At 37.2% G+C, this 7,500-nt stretch overlaps 1 pseudogene; it reads right to left on the minus strand.

Moving 5' to 3' along the window:
* Window positions 1-7,500, minus strand: part of LOC122333863 — a 111,119-nt pseudogene that overhangs the window by 102,828 nt on the left and 791 nt on the right.

Genomic DNA, 7,500 nt, shown 5'->3' on the forward strand with positions numbered 1-7,500 from the left:
ATCTAAGAACTGGAGAGATGTGTTCATCAAGTAATGCATATTGCGTTACTCCATAAAAAAAAGGAACTAATTCCGTTACTTTCACATTACTTTTTAAAACATTTGTTTTTAATATAAAAAGTTCTATTTATAGAAAATGTAAAAGCCCTTTCGCACCAAAAAGCGTAATGAATAAACCTTGTGTACTGTAGAATAGAAGAGAAGAAGCTTCAATACTCTTCAGGAATAAAAACACTGTTAGTTTATCAAATAAGTTTTGCTTATTAGGATAATTGAAAAGACACTGGTTAATTAAACGGGATTACATACATTTGTGCAATTTAACATTTAATAATTGCAGGTTCGCATCATATTTTGAGTTTCACAGCTTTCATTCATTTTGATGAATGAACTAAATTATGTTTTCTTGTAAATTAAAAAATAATGTGTAACTTTACTAGTGACTTGGAAAAAGTAAAAGACACTAGCCACGGTGTTTTGGACAAGCTGAAAATATAATATATACTGAAATGTAAAGAACTGCGTAATTTAGACGAGACATGACGAACACATGAAAAGCCATTTCTAGAGTTTTAGAAGCGAGAATGTTTTTAACTGTAGACAGTAAACGAAGCTGATAGAAATTGGATGCAATCTGTGTTGAAATGAAAAGACACACCATGTTATCTTATAGCCCAGGGGTAGCATGTAAAAAAAAAAAAAAATAAAGAGGAAGCTAAAAAAGAACCTTGTGGAACGCCACTGATCAGATATGCATGGGAAGAGGAAAAATTACCCAGCTTTGCAAAAAGCTTACTCTCAGATAGTTACGACAGAAACCATTTCAGAACATTTGCTTTCAGACCCAAGACTATAATCTATATAATAGTGAGGTCTCTGGTATCAAAAGCAGCAGATAAATCTAAAATCAATTTTTTTTTATCCTCTAGTCCTTTACACCGTGTCCTAACTACTCACGACGCAAAAAGATTCCAGCGACAAACTATTTGAGGGTCCACACTAGATGCAGAGCTACGCCACAAAGCCACAGAATCGAATATAACAGCCAATCAGAAGCGTGAAAGGGCGGGCTCTCTCTGGAAGCACACTCGCAACGAAAAGGATACGTTTATAATCATAAATAATAGAGCTTTTTAACATTAAATGTACATACATGCATACACTCGTTGGTTCAAAGCGAGTTCACGGTTTTAAAAGTCGTCTCTGCTTTAATATTTCTTTTCAAGATCTGAGGTCTCAGTTTGGCTATGAGGTCACACAAAATGATATTTAAACTCAAATTGGACATGCCTAACTTTGAATAAAGCACATAATCCCCTAAAACTATCCATGTGTCATATAGTATGTTATTTCAGCAGCAACGTCGTGGAAATAGAAACAAATTAGAAATTTTGAGCGTCTCCTCCGCGGCTTGCTAGGACAAAAATACAGATTAAGAAGGAAAAGATATCTTTTATGGCTTATCACATCATGTGTAGTTAGGACACGGTTTCAGAAACACCAAACCAAAGAACCAAAGAACACCTCGAGACACAAGAATGTTTTGATAATGTTCCCATGAAGTTCTGAAAACACTTTTTTTGGCTGTTTTGAGACTACTGAAAGACTGAAATGCGCACACTTCACCTTTAAAGACAGGATTTATCCCTCACGTTATCATTCATCAGCACGACCCGCTTCCCAACATCTAGAGGAACTGAAATCCAGCCAAATTCCGTCGCCCGCTTGCCATCTCCTTTCTTCCTGCTCTTTAATTGATTCTGCTGGCCGTTTTTAGCAGGACACGGAGACATACTTCACAATTATGACTAAGCTTCCGCGACACTCCGGTGGCAACTCAGTTTTATCATAAAGCGCACGACACCGCCAAGAGTAAGCAGCCACACAGTCATGATTAAATTGAACACTTCAATGCCTCCGGACCAGCTTTCGGCAATGATAAACGACCTGGAAGTAAAGATAACATAGTAGGGGATGTCAGTCTTTCTGACCCGAGATCAGATAGGGAAAGCCTCCTGATATGCTTAGTGCAGACACTGAGTGTTTAGACGTGATTGGCAGGTGGATTTTGAGCCAACAAACCAGCCCCGGATCTCACCAGTCCGCCTCGGTGCTGAACATAATTGCCTTGGCAGAATGAACAGCCTGGGCGTAATGTGAAAAAACTGCCGCGGCACCACTCTGTTAATTCACTGACCGCTGTATTTGTCATCTGTGTTAGTAACAGTCACATTTCTGGGCCTATTACTATTACAAATAGGTAAACAAAGGCCGAGTGTCAAAAAAGAAATACTATCACACCATATGAGAGCTTATAGGCTGTTAAACAAAGGATCGAAACGTGTTTTACAGCCTGATGAAGCACAAGTTCCTTTATACGCCTCGAAAAGACATTTGTAATCTCCAGTTCTTTAGAAACCAAAACACGGATCTGAAGAATGTACGAAATATCAAAAACCTTTTAATCTCCATGCAAAAAGCAAAGAGCAGCTCAAAAACCTCATACGGCCAAAAATAATTACAAGACTCAAAAAGCTATCGAGATCTTCAAATGTTCTCCTGAACTCCTAAAAATAAACCTTTCAATTATTATATTCAGTTACTGTCGTGTTTGACATTTATTTAGTTTTATATAAATACAATCCCTTTGTAAATAAAAAAAAAATACTGCTAGTTACACAAAAAATATGACAGTAAATATAAAAAGCACAAAATACCATTATTACATGTAATTAGAATGCATTAGAGCTATACTGAATTAATATACATATGTAAAACATAACATAAATATGAAAAACTTTACATTATATAAGTAAATAATAATTAATAATGTTTATGTAAAATAAATCAGAATCTGATTTTTTTTAGTTTATTTTAAATATTAGTTAATTAGACTTTAAATTATTTAATAAGTAAATACAAATATTTTACAGCATATTATTTAGTAAAAGTAAATAAACACAAACTTACTTGTAATGAATTAAATAAATACAGAGTAATGCATAATGTTTCTTAAAAATCCGAGTTATGTTCTGGTGAATAATTAAACCTTTACAAATGACTCAAAATGCAGCGGCACGACTGATCTTCAACGAACCCAAAAGGGCCCGTGTCGAAGCTCTCTTTATCTCCCTGCACTAGCGGCCGTTTGCAGCTCGCATTAAGTTGAAGACACTGATGCTTGCATATAGAACAGCTACAGGCTCAGCACCCTCCTTCCACTCATTTATGAGACTCTACGTCCCCTCCAGAAGTCTGAGATCCACTAGTGAGGGACGCCTCGTGGTACCATCACAGAGCTTTGCTGTCTCTTTCCCTAAAGCGGTCATCGGATGCCCATTTCACACAAGTTGAAAGTAACAATAATCCTCCGCGTCCTCAGCGGCTCAGATTTCTGGAGTACTATATTATAGTAAAACTGCTATATTCATTATTAACAACTACAACAACATCATCCAGCTTTCCCTTTAAACACAATGGAGGACTGATGACGGCTCACTCGCAGCCTTGTCAATCAACCATCGTGAGAGGAGCCTGTGCAGTCATTCTGACAGGAATCTCAAAACAGCCTGATTTGAGAAAGAGCATTATTTTTTTGCATTATAGGATGCATTTGTACACACGCTTCCAACACACATTTACGTATAAACAACAACAAAAGTGAATTTTGCATCCAATGGCCCCTTTAATCTATCCAGTCTATCCTGAAACGTTGCATTGCAAGCACTTCCTGCAATTATTTGCCTCTTTACGATGAATCGCTAACTGTATTCCTCAATTGAAAGTCGCTTTAGATAAAGGTGTCTGCTAAATGAAGAAATCTAATGTAGCCTGAATGCTATAAAGAATCCATATGAGCTTCATTTTTGGTTCTTAAGGACAACATCTACGTTCCGTGCTTCAAGAAAACCAAAAACGCAAACAATGATCTGAAGATCGTAAAAAAGAACGCTGATTCTGGGAATCTGAAGAATGAAACATCAACAGCTGTTTTCATCTCCAAAGAAACAAACAACCCAAGAGCCTCAAACAGGCCACAACGCCTTGCTGAAAAGAACCATTAAAGAGCCTTTATGCTTAAGTGTGTGCTCCAGTATGAAACTACACAAGCGAGCCCCTGAGTCTGTTTTCAAAATCGAGATATAATAATATACCGCTAAATCCACCTTGGAGGTTAAAAGAAAAATAGAAGTGATTTCAGAAATGAGGCTTTTGTTGATGGCTCTTTAGGGCACAAGTACTTCAAAATGAGGAGTAAAAGTGGGTCATTGGATGTAAACAGGCCTGTGTGGACTCCCAGCGCACAAGTAAGATCGGCCCAGTGCACTTCCTGCAGAGGAACCAGCTGAGCCCAGCACGCCGTTGATTGGGTTGGATTTTGTGTCTCACATGGACACGAGGAGGATATTTCAGACTGGAGCTTACAAGGGAGGCCATACAGATAAAGCTGAACAAACTGTACAAAAACACAGATTCTACCAAAGTGATCAGACGCACACCATCGAACAGGTGGAAAACACCCACAGATGTACAGTGAATGAGAACTCACCCTAGCAACCACCTGACAACCACACAGCAACATCCTAAAAACAATTAGAACAACATGACAACGACCCTAGTTTCTTAAAAAAAAAAAAAATCTATACCAGTACTTTATGTCTTTACTTTATATAGGTTGTATACTAAAAACATAAACATATAAATAAAAATAAATGTAGATTTTTCCACGCTGGATGATGAAACGGGTGGAAAAAAATCCCATAAAAACTGAACGAGGAAGATGCATATTTCAGAAGGTCGCAGTAACTTCACAGAAGGCTGCCCTAGCAACTACATGCAAAAAAAAAGAACGCCTTAGCAACACCCTGACAATGACCTAAATCAAATAAATATCATGAAAAATCATGAAATGAATCCAAATAAAAAGCACTGTTCTTTTCAGACGGCATCGTTAGACACAAAACATGAATATGTTAATAAAAATAAACACATAACCACATCATTACATGCATTGTTACTACAAAAAAAAAAAAACGAATGAATGGATTGTAAATAAAATGAAAGAGAAAATGTCCAAACTGTGTATATAGTCACAACCGATCTGCTGAAAAAAAAAACTATTAGAATATCTTAGCAACACCTTGGCATCACAGTTTCTTCAAATTAATAAATGAGTGAAAAATCACTATTCTAAAATTGCAAATTGCATCATAAGACATCATTTTTCGCCCAATGTTCAATATCTATCTCTCTTTCTATCTATGTATCCGTCCATCGGTCCACATAAAAGTGCTTAAATGCAACCATGCGATCTAGAAGACAATCATTGAATTATTAAAGTCAAAACTACACCACCAACAAAAAAAACGCACAGAGAGGATAGTTTTTTATGTCCCGTGATATGTTCTGAAGTGTCTCGGAGTGGAGATATCACAGGTACGACCACCAGCACGCTCTGATTTCAAATGCATCCTCAATCTGTGCAGACAAAAGAGCGGGATTCGGCATCCATCAGCCCAGATATTGTATCCTAGAGTGCCGCGTGCCGCGCAGAGCCAGGGGCTTACAAAGTTCATAACCATCTGTTTCAATTACAACACATATGCATCTCATTACGGACGCCCACGAGCTCAAAGCGTGACGTCAGCGCAGTCCTCTGGAGCGACGCAAGCGTTTCAAGCGGCAGCCGTCACTCGGCGTTAGACTGCATCGGTGTAATTCCCCGTGATCCATTCTGATGCATTCCTCCATTCCAGATTCAACATCCGTGACCAAATACTGCTGAAAACCTCTAAATAAACGCTGCTGAAGTCAGTCCCTTTTACTGACCGTCTGATGCAAACCGCAGGCAAACATGCAGCCGAAGATGACTGATTGAGTTTAGAGACGTACCAGTTCACCTAGAAACCAAATAATGGTTAACAAGAACCTGTCTGCTGCAAGAACTAGTCGCTGCATCTGCCGGGTTAACTAGATACAACCAGATTTTGGATGGACAGTAACACTGTTCAGTGCTCACACACATTTCATTGACGTTTTTCCACCAAGCGACATTACTGTGCATTTATTTCAACAGGTTTCTACACCGGTCGATTATGGACCATTTTCACTATGATGATATATCTAGTTTTTCTCTTTTTTCTCTATTATTTTTTTTTAAATCGTAATGCACAATGTAACACTATGAATCTTGTGCTATATTACATTGGATTTATGTTTTTTAGAAATCTAGTTAATGGTGCTGCGAAAATGGTTCTAATGCAACTGCTGAAATGAAATGCACTTGCATTAGAAACACTTTCCCATCTTTCTTTCTTTTGCTATTATACGTTTTATATACATATATATATATATATATATATATATATATATATATATATATATATATATATATATATATATATATATATATATGAACCTAGATCACAAACACAGTATATATTATACACATTGTATAATATATATATATACTGTTCCATAAATATATTTAGCAAATTTCCTACCGTAAATAAATATATCTACTTAATTTTTAAGTAGTAATACGAATGGCTAAGAACTTAATTTAAAGAACTGTAAAGGCGATTTTCTCAATATTTACATTTTTTTCGCATCGTTGTTGCAATAGTTGCATCTCGATAGTTGCATCAGATTATCCAATCCTAACAAACCATATGGAAATATTATTTATTCAGCTTTTATACGATGTATAAATCTTGACACGCTTCTGAATGGTTTAGCGGTTCAAGGTCACATCTATATGCATAGTTTATCCTCGTCTGGGATTTTTGTTATTTTTTCTATATTCTTCTTTTCTTTTACAGCAAATGAAAAAGCAAAAAGTCGTGTTTGTCGCAGTTTCCATTTTTGCTCCATAGTGGTTCAGATAAACCCGCCCCTAAACGCCGCTAAAGCCTGTGATTGGTCGCTTTGCCTGTCAATCAGAAAGACTGTTCCTGTCCAACACCGGATAAAAGCTCGATGTGATAAAGAAACACTCAGTAAAGGTTAAGTTGAGGCCTGCGCATATTAAAAAAATCAATGAAATATTTCAATCAGCTGTAAGATCATGATTAGACTGCAACAATAAAATAGGAAATAAATAAATAAATAAATCCACTTTACAAATCCACTACAGCATAAAAAACTTGTACAGCAATTTTGCACAACGAGACATTATCTCAGAAATATCGAAATATCTTCACCTTAAATGATATGCACGTTCTCCACACTTGGCCAGACTGGTTTTAGTCGGGTTTAGCGATTAAAATCGGTCCAAAACCTCTACAAAACCGGACCAGTCTGAGCACAAAGCCGTCCCGGGCTCGTTTTCGATTCGTTTTTTTCTCTCAGCAGAGGAGTGTTTTATTTCGGACCGGAGGAGACGATTCAGTAGCTCTGCGGACGTCGGACGTCGAGCTTAATCCGCGTCGCGTCGCGTCTCCAGGCGTCAAACGAGACGCGCGATACCTTTAATTAAGTACCCGAGCTCCATCGCATTAA

The sequence above is a fragment of the Puntigrus tetrazona genome, unplaced genomic scaffold, assembly GCF_018831695.1.
Source record: "Puntigrus tetrazona isolate hp1 unplaced genomic scaffold, ASM1883169v1 S000000400, whole genome shotgun sequence".
Lineage (NCBI taxonomy): Eukaryota > Metazoa > Chordata > Actinopteri > Cypriniformes > Cyprinidae > Puntigrus > Puntigrus tetrazona.